This window comes from Schistocerca gregaria, chromosome 3 (assembly GCF_023897955.1).
Source record: "Schistocerca gregaria isolate iqSchGreg1 chromosome 3, iqSchGreg1.2, whole genome shotgun sequence".
In the NCBI taxonomy this organism is placed as follows: Eukaryota; Metazoa; Arthropoda; class Insecta; order Orthoptera; family Acrididae; genus Schistocerca; species Schistocerca gregaria.
In genome coordinates, this window is record NC_064922.1 from 195105267 (window position 1) to 195123890 (window position 18624).

Sequence of the window (18624 nt, forward strand, 5' to 3'; positions counted from 1 at the left end):
CCCTTGTATCCCCTGCTTTGATAGGAAACATCCGTGTAGTAATCTTCTACGGACATAGGTAAAACAATGAAAATAAAATATAATAAATTAAACAAAAACAATACGCGGTTTTCGGACACGGAATGCAAAATTAAGAAACCGCGACACTAACCACTGAGCCACAATGTCATCTGATGATGTCACGAGTAAAAGGCACACGAAATGCGTCGAAAGTACGTTGAAAACTTTGACTTTCGTTGTTTCAGAAACGGGCGAGTATCTACGGATAAGTCGAGACACATTTTCACTTATTTTGACTCTTCTTCCACTGAGCGAAGTTCTTGTCAAATCGGGTGATGGTACTTGCCGTGTTCTCCTCGTTAATGCTAATCACTTGCATATCCAAGAATATAATACACTTTATCCCAATTTGACGTTATTAACAGGAACCACCACAGCTGTATTAAAGTGGATTTACTACGCCACGAGAGATTTCGTACAATGAACATTATTAGGTTACGTGTAGCTAAATAAAATTAAAAAGCTACAGTACCTTAAGCGTAACTCAGATTTCGGAACAGATTTTAAAATGTAAGACATTTGCAGGGTCAAACGTGGACTCTAGTCACAAGTTATTGGTTATGAATTGTAGATTACAACTGGAAAAAAATGCAATTAGGTGTGAAATCAAAGAGATGGGGTACAGATGAGTTGAAAGAACCAGAGATTGTTGAAAGTTTCAGAGGATGTCTTAGGCAACCACTGAATGAAACACGGGAAAAGAATACAGTAGAAGATGAATTGGTAGCTTTGACAGGTGGAGTAATGAAGGCAGCAGAGGATGAAATAGGTAATAAGACAAGCCCTGACGGAAATTCTTATCACAGGAGATACCAGATTTAATTCAAGAAAGGAGCAAATATAAAAAATGCGACAAGTGAATCAGCTAAAGGGAATACGGACGTCTAAAAAGGAATTGACAGCAAGTGCAAAATGGCTGAGCGGGACTGGTCAGAGGGCAAATGAAGGATCTAGTCACTTTTATAAGCAAGGGAACATTAAAGATCCTTTGGAGAAAAGAGAAGCAGCTGCATGACTATCTAGAGCTCAGATGGAAAACCAGTTCTAAGCGAAGATGGGAAAATTGAAACCTAGAACGAGAACATAGACGGGCTACGCAAGCGAGAGGAACTTCTAGGCAGTATTATGTAACGGAAAGGAGGCATAGATGAAGATGAAATAAAAAATTGCGAGAAGAATTTGGCAGAGCGCTGAAAGACCTAAGTCAAATCAAGGTGGCTGGAATAGATGACATTCCGTCTGAACTAGAGGTTTCCCTCGGAGAGCCAGCCATGTAAAAACTATTCCACGTCGTGCGCGAGATGTAACAGACATTCCAATTCCAAACCAAGAAGGTGCTGACATGTGTGAATATTACCGCCCGATAAGACGTTTGGTAAGTCATGACTGCAAAATATTAACACGAATCATTTATAGAAGAATGGGGAGAAACGTAGGAGCACGCAACGCAATGCTGATCCTACTTCTCTTAGAAGATAGGTCAAGGAAAGGCAAGCCTACGTTTATACACTCCTGGAAATTGAAATAAGAACACAGTGAATTCATTGTCCCAGGAAGGGGAAACTTTATTGACACATTCCTGGGGTCAGATACATCACATGATCACACTGACAGAACCACAGGCACATAGACACAGGCAACAGAGCATGCACAATGTCGGCACTAGTACAGTGTATATCCACCTTTCGCAGCAATGCAGGCTGCTATTCTCCCATGGAGACGATCGTAGAGATGCTGGATGTAGTCCTGTGGAACGGCTTGCCATGCCATTTCCACCTGGCGCCTCAGTTGGACCAGCGTTCGTGCTGGACGTGCAGACCGCGTGAGACGACGCTTCATCCAGTCCCAAACATGCTCAATGGGGGGACATATCCGGAGATCTAGCTGGCCAGGGTAGTTGACTTACACCTTCTAGAGCACGTTGGGTGGCACGGGATACATGCGGACGTGCATTGTCCTGTTGGAACAGCAAGTTCCTTTGCTGGTCTAGGAATGGTAGAACGATAGGTTCGATGACGGTTTGGATGTACCGTGCACTATTCAGTGTCCCCTCGACGATCACCAGAGGTGTACGGCCAGTGTAGGAGATCGCTCCCCACACCATGATGCCGGGTGTTGGCCCTGTGTGCCTCGGTCGTATGGAGTCCTGATTGTGGCGCTCACCTGCACGGCGCCAAACACGCATACGACCATCATTGGCACCAAGGCAGAAGCGACTCTCATCGCTGAAGACGACACGTCTCCATTCGTCCCTCCATTCACGCCTGTCGCGACACCACTGGAGGCGGGCTGCACGATGTTGGGGCGTGAGCGGAAGGCGGCCTAACGGTGTGCGGGACCGTAGCCCAGCTTCATGGAGTTTGTTGGGAATGGTCCTCGCTGATACCCCAGGAGCAACAGTGTCCCTAATTTGCTGGGAAGTGGCGGTGCGGTCCCCTACGGCACTGCGTAGGATCCTACGGTCTTGGCGTGCATCCGTGCGTCGCTGCGGTCCGGTCCCAGGTCGACGGGCACGTGCACCTTCCGCCGACCACTGGCGACAACATCAATGTACTGTGGAGACCTCACGCCCCACGTGTTGAGCAATTCGGCGGTACGTCCACCCGGCCTCCCGCATGCCCACTATACGCCCTCGCTCAAAGTCCGTCAACTGCACATACGGTTCACGTACACGCTGTCGCGGCATGCTACCAGTGTTAAAGACTGCGATGGAGCTCCGTATGCCACGGCAAACTGGCTGACACTGACGGCGGCGGTGCACAAATGCTGCGCAGCTAGCGCCATTCGACTGCTAACACCGCGGTTCCTGGTGTGTCCGCTGTGCCGTGCGTATGATCATTGTGCTTGTACAGCCCTCTCGCAGTGTCCGGAGCAAGTGTGGTGGGTCTGACACACCGGTGTCAATGTGTTCTTTTTTCCATTTCCAGGAGTGTAGTATTTGTAGACTTAGCGAAAGCTTTTGACGATGTTGATTAGAATACGCTGTCAAAAATTCTGAACGTCGAAGGGGTACAATACAGTATCGTACTGCAAGGCTATTTACAATTTGTGCATAAACCAGGCGGCAATTATAACAATCAGGGGGGTGAAAGGGAAACATTGGTTGAGAAGAGAGTGAACAGGATTGTAGCCTATACCGAATCCAGACGGGAAGAAATTTCAAGACCCGGTATAGAGAGCAAACAAGCAGCCAAAATAAGAAAGCACTCGGTGCACCTATGGATAAAGAAAAGCACTTGGCAGGAAATATAGAGGATAATGTGGAAGTGTTTCATAGGACACAGAAAGGACAATTATTGAACCTACTGGAAGAAATGGAAATTTACGTACACACAAAACGACAACCAGGCTTACTGTTGAATGACCAGAATGGATTTAACCTGAATGATTATTTTGATGTATTCAGAAATCTACTAGTTTGAGCAGCGTCGATCGTCGCAGGAGACTGGGGCTTTCTTCCGCCAAGCTCCGCCACAGGAAAACTAAAACTTCTTACAGAGAAGCCACGAGGTAGCACCACTGAGATTCCACTCCAAATGTATCATCGCCTACCGACATTTTAATTAATAGTCTTTGTCTTGTGAATGATCTTACTCTTACGGTTATGTTCAATGGTTTTGCCATGCCTGAAGATCCGTATTTACAGATGTGATATTACTTTTTATACTAGCTTTTACACATTTTGGTGTTATTTACTTTTACGGGCTAGTAACTTTGTATTATTATTCTTTATATGTTTTATACGCATTTTAAATATGGATTTTATTCCCACATATTTTATGTCAGTTGATGTTTTATTGTCAGACGCTGTTGTTGCCACAAGAAGTAATTTTAATTAATGACTACGCAACCTGAATTTTTACTGCTGAAAATACGATACTTGTTATCCGTGTAGTAGGCCTTAGTGCCTCCTACTGCCCTCAGTTATTCATATAAATACAGACGTAACCCGGCCATCACTAGCACTTACTTGTATCTACGTATATGGGTGTTGACGTTAATATCAGAATACTTTTGTGGTATGCATGGTTGTTAATCATGTTGATATTTTTATGGTTATCTTGTATCACTAGGCCTGTGTAGATTTTTGCTGTAGTTAAGTGAACTTAGTTGGTCACACCACTGTTAATTTAACTGGTCACATATCTGAAGAAGGCAAGGATTTTGTCTGGAGTGTAGCATTTTATGAAAATGAAACGTGGTAGATAAAGTGTCAGACAAGAAGAGAAAATGAGATTTTTAAACGATTAGACAGGTGGATTAAGTAACTAAAAAGGAGATTCTGAACAGAATGGTTGAAGAAGTAGATCTATGGAACAACTTGAGTGAAAGAAGGGATTGGTTGATAAGATACATTCTGAGTCCTCATGGGATCACCGGTTTAGTATTGGAGGGAAATGTGGAGGGTAAGAACTGTAGAGGTAGACCAAGAGATGACTACACTAAGCAGCTCCAAAAGAATGTAGACCGCAGCAGTAGTTATTCGGCGATGAAGGAGGTTGCACAGGGCAGAATAGCATGGACAATTGTGTCAAATCAGTCTTCAGACTGCTAATGAATGATATGCAACTGGGACTATCAACACTCTTCGTAACAGATCATGACAGAATTATGCCAATGCCATGACTTAAAAAGTCTAATTACCTTACGTAAAGTTAAAGTAAATTTTGCAAAATGGCGAGCACACATAACACGGCACAGACCGCCTGCCCGAAGCACAGCGAACTGTGAGGGTATCCAACGTGGGATCTGCACACACTGGACTCCCCAGACAGGGTCGCTCAACAAAAGAGGTAAACAGCGTAAACGTTGGCCTACATCGATTGTTGGATATCGTAATCGTTACTAATAAAGATAATAACCTTAATCAGAAAAATGACATTCAAGTTTAAAAGATACCATACAGAGGCAGTTGTCCAAAGAATTTGCGAAAACGCTTACAAATGAAAATAGAACAAAATAATTAGGCATAGTAAAGGTGGAACAATTTCCAGTTCTTAGAGGAAATTGTATCGTAATTAGACAAATGAAACAGCAAATGCGTGCAAATTATCGACAATTGTCCTGTATGATTAAATTACAATGAAGTGAACAGCCTTAGCTGCTTACAGGCGTTGACACACGTCAACGGGGACAGATGAAAATGTGTGCCCCGACCGGGACTCGAACCCGGGATCTCCTGCTTACATGGCAGACGCTCTATCCATCTGAACCACCGAGGACACAGAGGATAGCACGCCTGCAGGGATTTATCTCTGACACGCCTCTCGCGAAACCCACATTCTCAACGTCTCAACGTATTGTCCCGCACTAGATTCGTAGTGCCCTCGCCCATTATACCCATTACTCGCGGCGCGTTGCCGATTCCCATATGAGTTCGGGCTCTGGTTGTGCATTCGCACAGAAGAAGAAGATGGTCAAACGGCCGGTGAGCCTTAACTATATATTTACTAAGATGGTATCTTAGGTCGTACATGGAAGAGTGCGTTGCTCGAGAGTTTATGAAGTTCCACGATAAAATCGGAAATCCGTACTGGAAACATGACTGAAATTACATTTCGCGTCTCTGCCATGAGACTATATTACATAATATTCAGTGATTGACTTAATCGATGTTAGCAAAATACAACGTGAGAAAGTCTCAAGGACTATTTTATGCGTTTTGGAGAGTGTGATGTAACTTCAGTTCTTCCTGTTAGAAGTTAAAGTTAATAGCCGCTAAGGGCTCTTCAGACGGGACGCCTTGCATCGAAATTTAGAGGCCTGAGGAGATTCGCTTTGCACTGCACCTTACACGTTCTTTCACGCGCGGAAGGCAGAGCTCTGCCTTCGGCTAATTGTAGCCGCCTTTGTAGCCTGTCAAGTGCTGCATCGCCGCAGCTCGCTTTACACAAAGCAATCAGATGTGAGCCTCAGTTCAGGCCGGAGGGGGTGAGGAGCTTGCCGCCAAACGTGTGTGTCACAGCTTATCATTCTTCCCGCGTAGTTTCAGTACACATTTTCTGTTGTTTCTGATAACTGTCCACTGTTTATCATTAGTGTACAGTATAGTAAAGGTTTTCTGTGTTTGTCAGACGACATAGAATGTTTCACTGCGGAAGTGCAAAGTAGGTAAATACTGTGGAACTGTTCCTTGTCTGACTGTTCAAACTACACTCATGCTCATAAATTATGGATAATTGCAAAATGTGGTGCCACACAACGTGGCACTACACAAAACGGGCGCTAATAGCATAGGTACATGGGGAACACACACGACACAGATCTGTAAGTCCACGGGATTGGTGATACATTGAGGAAACTGTCCCGAAACACAAGTGTTTCCTGCGCATGTACCCCGACATCAATATGGCATATGATCACCATGCTCACGTACACAGATCGCACAACGAGTTGGCATACTGTGGATCAGGTGGTCGAGCAGCTGCTGGGGTACAGCCTCCTATTCTTGCACCAGTGCCTGTCGGACCTCCTGAAGTGTCGTAGGTGTTTGAAGACGTGCAGCGATAAGTCGACCGAGAGCATCCCAGACGTGCTCGATGGGGTTTAGATCTGGAGAACAGGCAGGCCATTCCATTCGCCTGATGTCTACTGTTTCAAGGTACTCCTCCACGATCGCAGCTCGCCGGGGCCGTGCTTTATCATCTATCAGCAGGAAGGTGGGACCCACTGCACTCCTGAAAAGGCGGACATACTGGTGCAAAATGATGTCCCGATACACCTGACCTGTTACAGTTCCTCTGTCAAAGACATGCAGGGGTGTGCGTGCACCAATCATAATTCCACCCCACACCATCAAACCACGACCTCCATAGAGATCCCTTTCAAGGACATTAAGGGGTTGGTATCTGGTTCCTGGTTCACGCCAGATGAAAACACGGAGAGAATCACTGTTCAGACTATACCTGGACTCTTCCGTGTACATAACCTGGGACCACTGTTCAAATGACCATGTACTGAGTTCTTCACACCAGGCTTTAAGGGCTCTCCTGTGACAAGGGGTCAGTAGAATGCATCTTGCAGGTCTCCGGGCGAATAAGCCATGTCTGTTCTTAGACACTGGACTCGCATTCGGGAGGACGACGGTTCAATCCCGCGTTCGGCCATCCTGATTTAGGTTTTCCGTGATTTCCCTAAATCGCTCCAGGCAAATGCCGGGGTGGTTCCTTTGAAAGGAGAGGCCGACTTCCTTCCCTATCCTTCCCTGATCCGATGAGACCGATAACCTCGCTGTCTGGTCTCTTTCCCCAAACAACCCAACCCCATTTCTCTTCAGTCGTCTGTAGACTGTGTGTCTGGAGACAACTGTTCCAGCAGCTGCGGTAAGGTCCCGAGCAAGGCTACCTGCAGTTCTCCGTGGCCGTCTGCGGGCACTGATGGTGAGACATCGGCCTTCTTGTGGTGGTGTACACTGTGGACGTTTCGTACTGTAGCGCCTGGACACATTTCCTGTCTGCTGGAGTCGTTGCCATAATCTTGAGATCACACATTGTGGCCCATGGGGGGCCCGTGCTACGACCTGCTGTGTTTGACCAGCCTCCAGTCGCCCTAGTATTCTACCCGTCCTAACGTCATCAATATGTGTTCTTTAAGCCATTTTCAACTACTGATGATAGCCAAAGTAGAAAGGATATAAAGTGTAGACTGGCAACAGCAAGAAAATCGTTTCGGAAGAAGAGAAATTTGTTAAGTTAGAATATAGATATAAGTATTAGGAAGTCTGTTTTGAAGGTATTTGCCTGGAATGTAGCCATGTGTGGAACTGAAACGTTGACGATAAACAGCTTAGGCAAGAAGAGATTAGAAGCTTTTCAAAAGTGGTGTAACACGAGAATGCCGAAGATTAGATGGGTAGATCATGCAAGTATTTAGGAGATACTGGATAAATTGGTGAGAAAAGAAAATTTTGACACAACTCGTGTAAAAGAAGAGATCAGTTGATAGGGCACGTTCCGAAATATCAAGGTATCATCAATTTCGTGGTGGACTGTGGGAGCGGGTAATATTGTAGAGGGACACCAAGAGACGAATACAGTAAGCAGATTCAGAAGGATGTAGGCTGCAGTAGTTATTCGGAAATGAAGAGGCTTGCATGGGATAGAGTAGCATGGAGAGCTGCATCAAACTAGTCTTTTGACTGAAGACCACAACAACAACACGCGTATTTCCAGAAGTATTTATGAATAAACCTGTCTTTAATTGTCTCTTGATAGATGTTTGATTAATTGTTGACTTACACTCAAAAAAAACATTTAAAGTCAAAGGAGTGATACCTTTGGTTTCAAACATATCGCCGAATCGTACTTGTAAACAGTAACTTGTGTTCTTCAAGGCAGAATTGAATATAAATGAGTTATTTTACGTTGATCGATTGAAACAACAACGAAGTACGTTAAAGTAGGAAATATTTGATATCATGTTCGGATGCTACTGCAGGAACCAGAGATTCAGTGAATTCAGCGGTGTGCAGTTTTAAGTATGGCAGCTAGTAGTGTAAGTAACAAGGACGATTAACAACTAGATTACGAGACTTCAGACAGAAATTCTAACCAGAAGTACCAACCTTTTTTTCCCTCTACTACCTCAAAAGAGACGAACTGGCCAGCTATTAAATATCTATAAAGAAGTAGTAGTGTACCTGTAGCAGTACATGGTCATCGTATAATTCAAGTTCCTTCATGACGACGAGGTAACACGCAATTCTCGCTACGTGTATAACACTACAAAGATGCATAGCATTTGTTTACAAAACGACTACCTCATTTGCAACAAACAAACGGACTATCAATCTTCGTGGTCCCTTAAAGTGAGCGTGATCTAAGTAGACCTTGTGTTTTACTTACAGATTGTTGCTTCTACAGAAGCAATACTGTTACAGAGTTGCCTTTTCCGTAAATAATAGAAGAGTGATTCATACTATTGGGGCACGGGAAGATCTTGGCACTAAATGTTGTTGTTGGGTTGTTTTTGGGGAAGGAGACCAGACAGCGAGGTCATCGGTCTCATCGGATTAGGGAAGGATGGGGAAGGAAGTCGGCCGTGCCCTTTCAGAGGAACCATCCCGGCATTTGCCTGAGTGAGTTAGGGAAATCACGAAAAACCTAAATCAGGATCGCCGGACGCGGGATTGAACCGTCGTCCTGCCGAATGCGAGTCCAGTGTCTAACCACTGCGCCACCTCGCTCGGTTGGCACTAAATCTGGAGTTACAAAATTACTTGTGACGACTGCTCAAACTATTACATTGGACAGACAGGTAGACCCATTAAAGTAAGAGATAAAGAACACATGCTACGTAAAAATGGGGAAAACGTGTATAATTCTACGCTTTATGAAGATCTATGGCTCTTACAGCATATGCCACGTAAACTGGGTGACATAGAATTGCTACACGAAGAAAGTAAGGGTTACAAAGTGGACCTGCTCGAGGAATTTGAGATTTTCAAGCATCTGTCGCAAAAAGATGGTTTTATTCTCAATGAATAGGTGCAGCTTAGAAACAAAATTTTTTTGTTTTGTTTCAAACCCCTCCTTGCTCTAATGTAATATAGTCTGGTTGACTAGAAGTTAGTTTTCTTGCCTGTTGATGCTGGTGAGATGCGCCTTTCCTGTCTTGTTGGGATTTTATGTATTTTGATGTATGCTGTTCGTGGCTTTCGATGTGTATGTGTGGTTAAATGATTCTGTTATGTTTTTATTGACGACGACAGATGGTTTCGTTTTACTGTAACATTTTGGATGTTTTCGCCAGTATGTATCTGAGTCTTTAAGTTACGCGAGGTTTTCACGCACAACACTAGTGCCGTGTCTCCTTAAATGTGTTCCTAAGCGCAAGCTTCATCTACGCGACACTAGGACACAGGTAAATTGGTTCCATATTTTCTACTGTATGTAGGTGTTTTTAAATGGTTCTGATGTTTTATTTATTAAGACAGAAGGTTTGGATTAGCACAACATTTTAAAAATTTTGATGCGCATTAGCGTGTATCCGTGGGTTTAAATGTGCGCGAGTGTCTCGCGCATACCACAGAACTGTCTGCCGTAGGGCTTCCACACCCTCTTCACTCTAGTTCACAGGCGAAGTACTGATGCTATGCCGTGTTCGCATCGACCTTCTCTTCATAATTATGTAGTATAAATGGAGATGATGTTTTAACTACTGACGGCGCCTTTGGAACATTGTTTTATGTATCTCCACTGCAGGACGTGATTTTAGTAAGTGACTAAAAGTTTTATACTTTTAATACTTTAGTATTTCTACGGTCACTTAAGCTATAAGTGTGTTTTTCTTTCTCAGTTACGATGCTAAGTTTTTGCTAATGAAGACGTTTTCCTGTTCAGGTGTATTTTTGCTTCTGATGAAGGTATATTTAGATATACCGAAAACGAGGTCGAGAATTTCAATAGATCTTTACCCTGCAACTGTTTGGCTGTTATCATTTACCGTGAAGAATGTTGCCTGAAAGTGATTTCAGCTACCATGGGTGGTCTTTCTGTTCTATGTGTCGAAGAATGGCTACCACGAGCAGGACTTCGGCTCTTTGCACCGAAGACCGGCTGCAGGGAAGTGCTCAGTGCCTGCTGATAGACCTCCCGCGTGACAGGGGCATCAACTGCGGCGTCTCCCCTCCCGGCACAGCCGTCGCGCGCTTGTTCGCCCCGCCACAGTTGCCTAGCTCGTTGTCGTCATCGTGGTACGCTCACTGGCGACTAGTTAGTCGCGATGGCCAAAAAACGCGACCAGTAACATTTTTTTCCCTCGCAGAGCTGCGGATGCAGTTGCTTATGTGACATACTCGTACGTGTTAACAGCGGGCTTCGCGCACTCTCCATTACGCAATTCGTGAGTCACGAACAAAATGTCTCATCGCGTTCCATATACTAGTCACGTCTGTGAAAATAAGTCCAATATAGACATCAACCCTGAAGCTATAATTGTGAAAGCGGAAATGAAAAATCCTTGAATGAATACCGCGAAAGCAACCACAGCCAAGAACTATGTGGCGAAGTCTTCCAAAATACTGTGCAATGACATAGAAGGAAAAAAGGTATCATTGGTAAAAATTGCTAGTACTCGTTATAATACATTCTTTCTGCTAACTAGAATTCATACATTAAGTACAGCCGTCTTGCCATGGTACACAGCCGACTGCAGATGCAATACAACTTGCAAATAATCTCTAATCGCATAGCTAACACCCGTGTTCTATAAAAGTTGCAAATTGGCAAAATTAACTTGTAAACTTCATCGACTTTGAAGAAGAAGTCTTTCGTGACGTAGAAGAGAATGCGACGACCATTACTCGAAACACTACCCATGTCACAGGCTCCCCTGGAGCACACAAATCAGAGCCCATTGTCTCCAATGTGTGCAGTCTGTGAAGCGGGAGGTTTGAAAAATTATGTTCCATCCAAACAGTACGTTTCCATACACGAATTCATTATCAAAGCTTAGCGTGTTAAGTCGCTTACACAACACTTATAATCCTGTAACACAAATTGTGAGACATCCTTTATAATAAGAGTAAATGATGTAATAATTTTAAAATGCATATCTGAAGTATAGTGAGCTGACAAAAGTTATGGGGCAGTGATGTGCACATATACAGATGGCTTTAGTATCGCGTACACAAAGTATAAAAGGGCAGTGCATTGATGGGATCGTCATTTGTACTTAGGTCGTTCACGTGGTACGATTTCCGACGTGATTATGCCCGCACGACTTTGAACGCGAAGTGGTAGTTGGAGCTAGACGCGTGGGACATTAAATTTCAGAAATCTTTACGGAATTCAATGTTCCGAGATTCAGGGTGTCAAGACTGTGCCGAGAATAACCCGATGTCATGCAAAACATCTCATCATGAACAACGCAGTCTCCGACGGACTTCTTTCAACGACTTAGAGCAGCGACGTTTGCATAGAGTAGTCAGTAATAACAGACAAGCAACAATGCATGAAATAACCACAGAAGTCAATGTAGTCGAATTAAATGTGATGCCATGGGAATTAGATTAGGCAACGAGACACTCAAAGCAGTAGACGACATTTGCTATTCGGGCAGCAAAATAACTGATGATGGCCGAAGTGGAGAGGATATAAAATGTAAACTGGCAATGACAAGAAAATCATTTCTTAAGAAGAGAAATTTGTTAACATCGAATATAGATTTAAGTATTAGCAAGTCTCTTCTGAAAGTATTTGTCTGGAATGTAGCCATACATGCAAGTGAAACATGTACGATAATCAGTTTTGATAAAAAGAGAATAGAAGATTTCGCAATGTGGTGCCAAAGAAGAATGATGAAGATTAGATGGGGCGATCACGTAAGTAATGAACGAAAGGATCGGTTGATAGGACACATTCTGAGGAATCAAGGGATCACCAATTTGGTATTGGAGGGAAGTGTGGGTGGTTAAAAATCGTAGAGTGAGACCAAGAGATGAATAAAGTAAGCAGATTCGGAAGGAAGTAGGTTGCAGTAGTTACTCGGAAATGAAGAGCCTCGTACAGAATAGAGCAGCGTGGAGAGTTGCTTCAAACCAGTCTTCGGACTGAAGACCACACCACCACCACCACCACCAACAACAACAACAACAACAACAACGTTTACATGGAATGGACTCTGTCCTCTGGTCCTGCTAAACCGATCATTGACTGGAAATGGTTATGTTCGGCTGCTTGGAGACGTTTGCAACCATTCATGGACTTCGTGTTCTCAAACAGTGACGACATGTCAAGGGGCCACAATTGTTCGTGACTGGTTTGAACAATATTCTGGACAATTCGAGCGAATGATTTGGCCACCGATCGAACATTTATGGTACATAATCGAGAGGTGATTTCGTGCGCAACATCTTGCACCTGCAACATTTTCGTAATCATAGACGGCTGGCTCAGTATCTCTTAAGGGGACTTCCAACGCCTTGTTGAATACATGTCACGTCCAGCTGCTTCGCTACACCGGGAAAAGGGAGGTCGGATCCGATATTAGGAGGTGTCCTATGACTTTCGTTACTTCAGTGCACGTTAACCAGGGCGATAATGGTTAAATATACTTTATCGAGACTAAACTGCGTCACGTAAAAGACGAGTAGTTAAAACTTTCATTACAGTCACGCATACCTTTCTCGTCTTGCAGTCCTCACCAATGTCAGTATACCCTCCACCGAGCAAAAGATTACAATTATTCGGCAGCTGGCACACGAAGCACCAGGGAAACGATAGTTTTGATGCATTATCAGAGTAAACATGACAAAATTATTGAAAGTCTCAACGTGCCCTGAAGCGAGTTACGAATAAGACGATGAAACGAGTCCAGGTGACGTTTCAGACGTTTCGCAGTGTCTGACCCCCCACGGCCGTAGACAAGACTCCAGCGTCCTCGATGCTGACAGGCCTTATCTGCAGGCCGTCATGGAATGCTGACTCTGGCGTCTGCGTACTGACGTTGCGTAACTGGCTAGCACCTCTAAAAATAAGTAATCTTCACGCAAATAAGTTTGTGGGCAGAGTGCTCCTGCTGACCGGAAGGGAAATGCCACACCGAGATTAATCGAATGAGCTTTGATGTTGTTGACAAGAGCTTCAGTCCAAAAAGGTCTCCATGCTAGTCTATCCTATGCAAGACTTCATCTGTGCATAACTACTGTAACCTACATACATCTGAATCTAATTAACATAGTCACAACCTCTCCAGTTTTGACCCTCTCACTCTTCGCTCCGTTACAAGACATTTATTAAATGAGTAAGGATGTGTCCTGTCAATTGATAGCTTCGTTTAGTCAATTCATATCATAAATTTCTTTTTCTCCACTACGCTTCAGTACCTCTTCATCAGTTACCCGTTTTACCAACCGCATTTCTAGAGCTTCTATGGTCTTCTTGCTTTTACCATTTCTCCTCCGCATTTAACTTGAGCAGAAGGATACACCTCGTACAAATACCTCAAGAAAAGACTTCCTAACACTGAAATTTTCCATTAGATGTTAAAATATTTCTGTGTTTCAGAAACGCTTTTCTTGCTATTGCCATACTGCACTTTATATCCTCTCCACTTCGGCCATCGTCAGTTATCTACAACTTACAGTGTTGGGTTTCGTGACTTAACTCCCTCACTGTTGCCTGATTCTGTTCATCTGTATTCCAGTAGACATATTTTACTTTTGTTGACATTCATATTACAGTGGGGTGACAACAGTCACGGGATACCTCCTAATATCGTGTCAGACCTCCTTTTTCCCTGCGTAGCACAACGACTCGGCGTGAAATCGATTCTACAAGCCGTTGGAAGTCTGCTGCAGAAAAAGTGAGCCATGCTGCCTCTACAGCCGTCTATAATTGCTAAAGCGTTGCCGGGTCAGGTCTTTGTGCACGAACTGACCTCTCGATTACGTCCCATAAATATTCTATTGGATTTATGTCTAGCGATCTGGGTGCCTAGAATGTTCTTCAAACCAGTCGCAAACAATTGTGACCTGGTGCATTGCCATCCATAAAAATTCTATCGTTGTTTGGGAACATGAAGTCCATGAACAGCTCCAAATGGTCTCCATGCAGCCAGACATAATGATCGGTTCAGTTGGATCGGAAGACCCAGAGCATTCCATGTGCAAATAGCTCACACCAGCTTGCACAGTAATTTGTTGACAACCTGGGTAGATGACTTCGTGGGGTCTGGGCCACACCTGAAACCCACTGTCAGCACTTACCAGCTGAAATCAGGACTCATATGATCAGGTAACGGGTTCCTAGTCGCGTAGAGTCCAACCGATATGGTTACCATCCAGGAGAGATGCTGCAGGTGATGTGCTGTTAGCAAAGGCCCTCGCGTCGATCGTCTGCTGCCATAGCCCATTAACGTAACATTTCGCTGCACAGTGCAAACGTATACCTTCGTCGTACGTTCCGAATTGATTCCTGCGATTATTTCATGCATTGTTGCTTGTCTGTTAGCACTGACAACAATACGCAAGCGCCGCTGCTCTCGGCCGTTAAGTGAAGGCATCGGGCACTGCATTGTCCGCGGCGAGAGGTAACGCCTGAATTTTGGTATTCTCGGCACACTCTCGACACTGTATCTCGGAATACTGAATTTCCTAACAATTTCCGAAATGTAATGTCTCATGCGTCTAGCTCCAACTACAATTCCCCGTTCTAAGTCTGTTAATTCCCGTCGGGCGGCCATAATCACGTCGGACACTTTTCACATGAATCACTTGAGTCCAAATGACATTTCCACCAATGTACTGCCCTTTTATAGTTTGTGTACGCGATACTATCGCCATTTGTATATGCGCATATCGCCATCCATTGACGTTTGTCACCTCTTTTCAAGACATTATTCATTCCGTTAAACTGACCTTTCAAGTCCCTTGCTATCTCTAACAGAACTATAATGGCGCCGGTAAACCGCAGGTTTTCGTTTGTTCTCCCTGAAATGCGATTCCCTTTTCAAATTTCTCCGAAGTTTCCTTTACTGCTTGCGCAATGTATAGAGTGGATATTGTCTGTGATGGACTGCGTCTCTGTCTCACACGCTTCTCAATCACTGCTTCCCTTTCATGTCTTTCGATTATTATAATTGCAGCCCGGAGTCTGTGCGTGTTGTAGATAAACATTCACTCGCTGTATTTTACGACTGACAACTTACTTATTTTTAAGAGTGTGTTCCATACAACATTATCATAAGCTTTCTCTAAACCTGCAATGTGATAAATGTTGGTTTATCTTTATTCAGTCTGAGATAAATTATAAGGGCATATTGGCCTTGCTTGTTCGTACATTTCTGCGCAATCAAAACTGAATTTTCCCGAGGTTGGTTTCTATCCGACTATCTGTTCTTATGTAAATTCTAAGGAAATTTAATTCATCCGCGATGGAGACAGCCAACGAAATCATCGTTCTACCAATGATTTGCCAGCCGGTGTGGCCGAGCGGTTCTAGGCGCTTCAGTCTGGAACCGCGAGACTGTTGCGAATCCTGCCTCGGGCATGGATGTGTGTGATATCCTTACGTTAGTTAGGTTTAAGTAGCTCTAGGAGACTGATGACCTCGGATGTTAAGTTCCATAGTGCTCAGAGCCATTTGAACCATTTTTTCCACCAATGATTTGGAATTTCTCATCAGTTTGGGAGTTTTACTTCGAAGTCTTAATCGAGGCAAAAAATTTTATGCATGAGCTTCTTTTTTAAAAAAATTAAAGACAGAATACTTGTTTTTTAAAATGGATGAAGCTGTTCCATAAAGTTTGCGTTGCTATTAGCTGGGTGTTGAACTTGACAGATTCCATAGCCAGCCGCAGTGCAGAGAGAAAACTGCTGAAAGTTTCGTTGATAGAGACAATATCGCCTATCGTACCTACCATATGGCGGAACTTGCAAATAAATACTTTGGTAAATCAGCTTAAATGTCGCCTTCGGCACTGTCTTTGTATACTCGTAATAAGAGAAAAATATCTGTAAAGCAGTCTATATTCATTTGGGTTAAAGGTAAAGGAGTATGTGAATATGTAAACCTGGATTTAGAAAAACTCGATCCTATGCGAAAATTAATACTACCCTACAAGTTCTTAGAGGCAAACAGGCAGTTACCACTTTACTCTAGGTTAAGTAGTGTGTAAGCTTAGGCACTGATTACCTTGGCAGTCAAGTCCCAAAAGATTTTTTTTTTTTTAAAAAAAAGAAGGACCACTTCAAACCACAGTTCATTTGTGTCGTGTGGCTTTCGCAGACGATTTAGTAATATTTTGGAACAACAAATATTTAAGGACGCCTTGGAAAACTGCGCTAAAATGTAGTTGGACCGAAAATCTCATACCGATAAGTAAAATTCACCTCGATAGCGAGCCTTTAGTACCGCAGATACGGGTTGTTGAAGTACCTCATATCAGATACATACGAGACATAGCCAAAACCTCCAGATTAAATGGAACACTTAATAAAAATAGAACATTTACATTACAAAAACCCTACAGAATCCCCCGAAGCAGGCAAAAAAAAAAAAAATAAAATGCTGGAATACAAAACTAAGACATCAGAACAATGATTATATCTTAATCATTATACTGGGCGGGAACATTAATTTTAGAGCAGACCGGCAGTTACAGATAAATAAAACAGCAGGAAAAAGAATCGTAAGAAAACCCTTTCGGAGAGGCGGAATTGGGTGGCAAAAAATTCCACAAATTATACAAACATTCTCTGAAAATCTCCGATGCTTCGTGGAAGAGCCTATTGAAATTTTATTGTACATTGCCAGAATGAACAATAATCTGAAATGACTGAAATGATTCTAGACTTTTCCCTCACGATCTATGTGCAACTGGTTATTTGAAATTGAAAGAGACATCGAAGAAACAGATATCGTAGAGAACATTGTGTAAGACGGAATTAAATTCAAAATTCCGTTGACAATCATCGATTTACCTGGGAAAAAACGAAGCACTGGTCTTTATAAAACATGGACAGAATGGTGTTGAAAATACCCCCTGTTACGAAAAGAAACCTGTCTTAATAAAAAGCGGCTTCAATATTCAGAATTTCAGGTATAGTTGTTTGCAACAGTTGATCGGCGCGGAGCGAGCGAGCGTTCGCCGTGGTTGTTACCTGTGAAGCAGCAGCAGCAACAGAGCAGAAGCTCGGTCCAGACGGCGCGAGCTACTGGCTGCAGCGCGTCCCAGCCGCCGAATCAGTTGACCCACGGCCGCCAGAGGCGCCACTCGTACCGCCGCCGGACGCCTGCAGGTCCCCGCATGCACGGTCCCAGCGCACTGCACAATGCACAGACAGCTCACAACAGTGACACCAGTGAAGTCTCCGTTTCACTGGAGCGTATGGAAGAGAACACAATCGGGCTAGCATTCGCATACAGTCCACCAGTGTTCATTATCGCTACGAGGGGAACAGTAGCGAACACGACTGAAAGCGCTTAGGTTGCCAACCCTACGATCTCGGCATTGTTGGCTGGGCCAGCTTGGAGCACCAAGCTGAGAGGGACCCCAAATGCACCCACATGTTAAATGTGTATACAGGGTGTATTGTAAGCGAAAACTGGCACAGAGGAAACTATACAACAGAAGCAAAAACTTTGCAGTCCACAAACAAGCCATTTGAGAGATACTATAACGGCTACGAGTTGCCAATTACTTCAGTATAGAACATTGTCCTGGTTAGTATCAATATACACTGATGAGCCAAAACATTATGACCATCTGCTTAATAGCTTGTTTCTCTGTCTTTGGAACGAAATACGTAACTGATTCTATGTATCAGGGATCCGGCAGTTTGTTGGTAGCTTTGTGGAAGTATGTGGAATTAGATGTATATGCACAGTTCATGTACACTACTGTCCATTAAAATTGCTACACCACGGAAATGACGTGCAACAGAAGCGAAATTTAACCGACAGGAAGAAGATGCTGTGATATGCAAATGATTAGCTTTTCAGAGCAGTCACACAAGGTTGGCGCCAGTGGCGACACCTACAACGTGCTGACATGAGGAAAGTTTCCAACCGATTTCTCATACACAAACAGCAGTTGACCGGCATTGCCTGATGAAACATTGCC

At 43.7% G+C, this 18624-nt stretch overlaps 1 protein-coding gene and 1 non-coding gene across 2 annotated transcripts in view; both read right to left on the reverse strand.

Moving 5' to 3' along the window:
- The window catches only part of LOC126356125 (spondin-1), a 192035-nt gene extending 174153 nt beyond the window's left edge, over positions 1–17882 (reverse strand). Inside the window, exon 1 of the mRNA XM_050006833.1 lies at positions 17663–17882. The gene's annotated coding sequence lies outside the window, so the exon portion shown is untranslated. The remainder of the gene's footprint in view (positions 1–17662) is intronic.
- On the reverse strand, positions 5209–5282 carry Trnat-ugu (transfer RNA threonine (anticodon UGU)). The gene has a single exon. It is a non-coding gene; the product is annotated as a tRNA-Thr (tRNA).
- Positions 17883–18624: the final 742 nt, after the last annotated feature.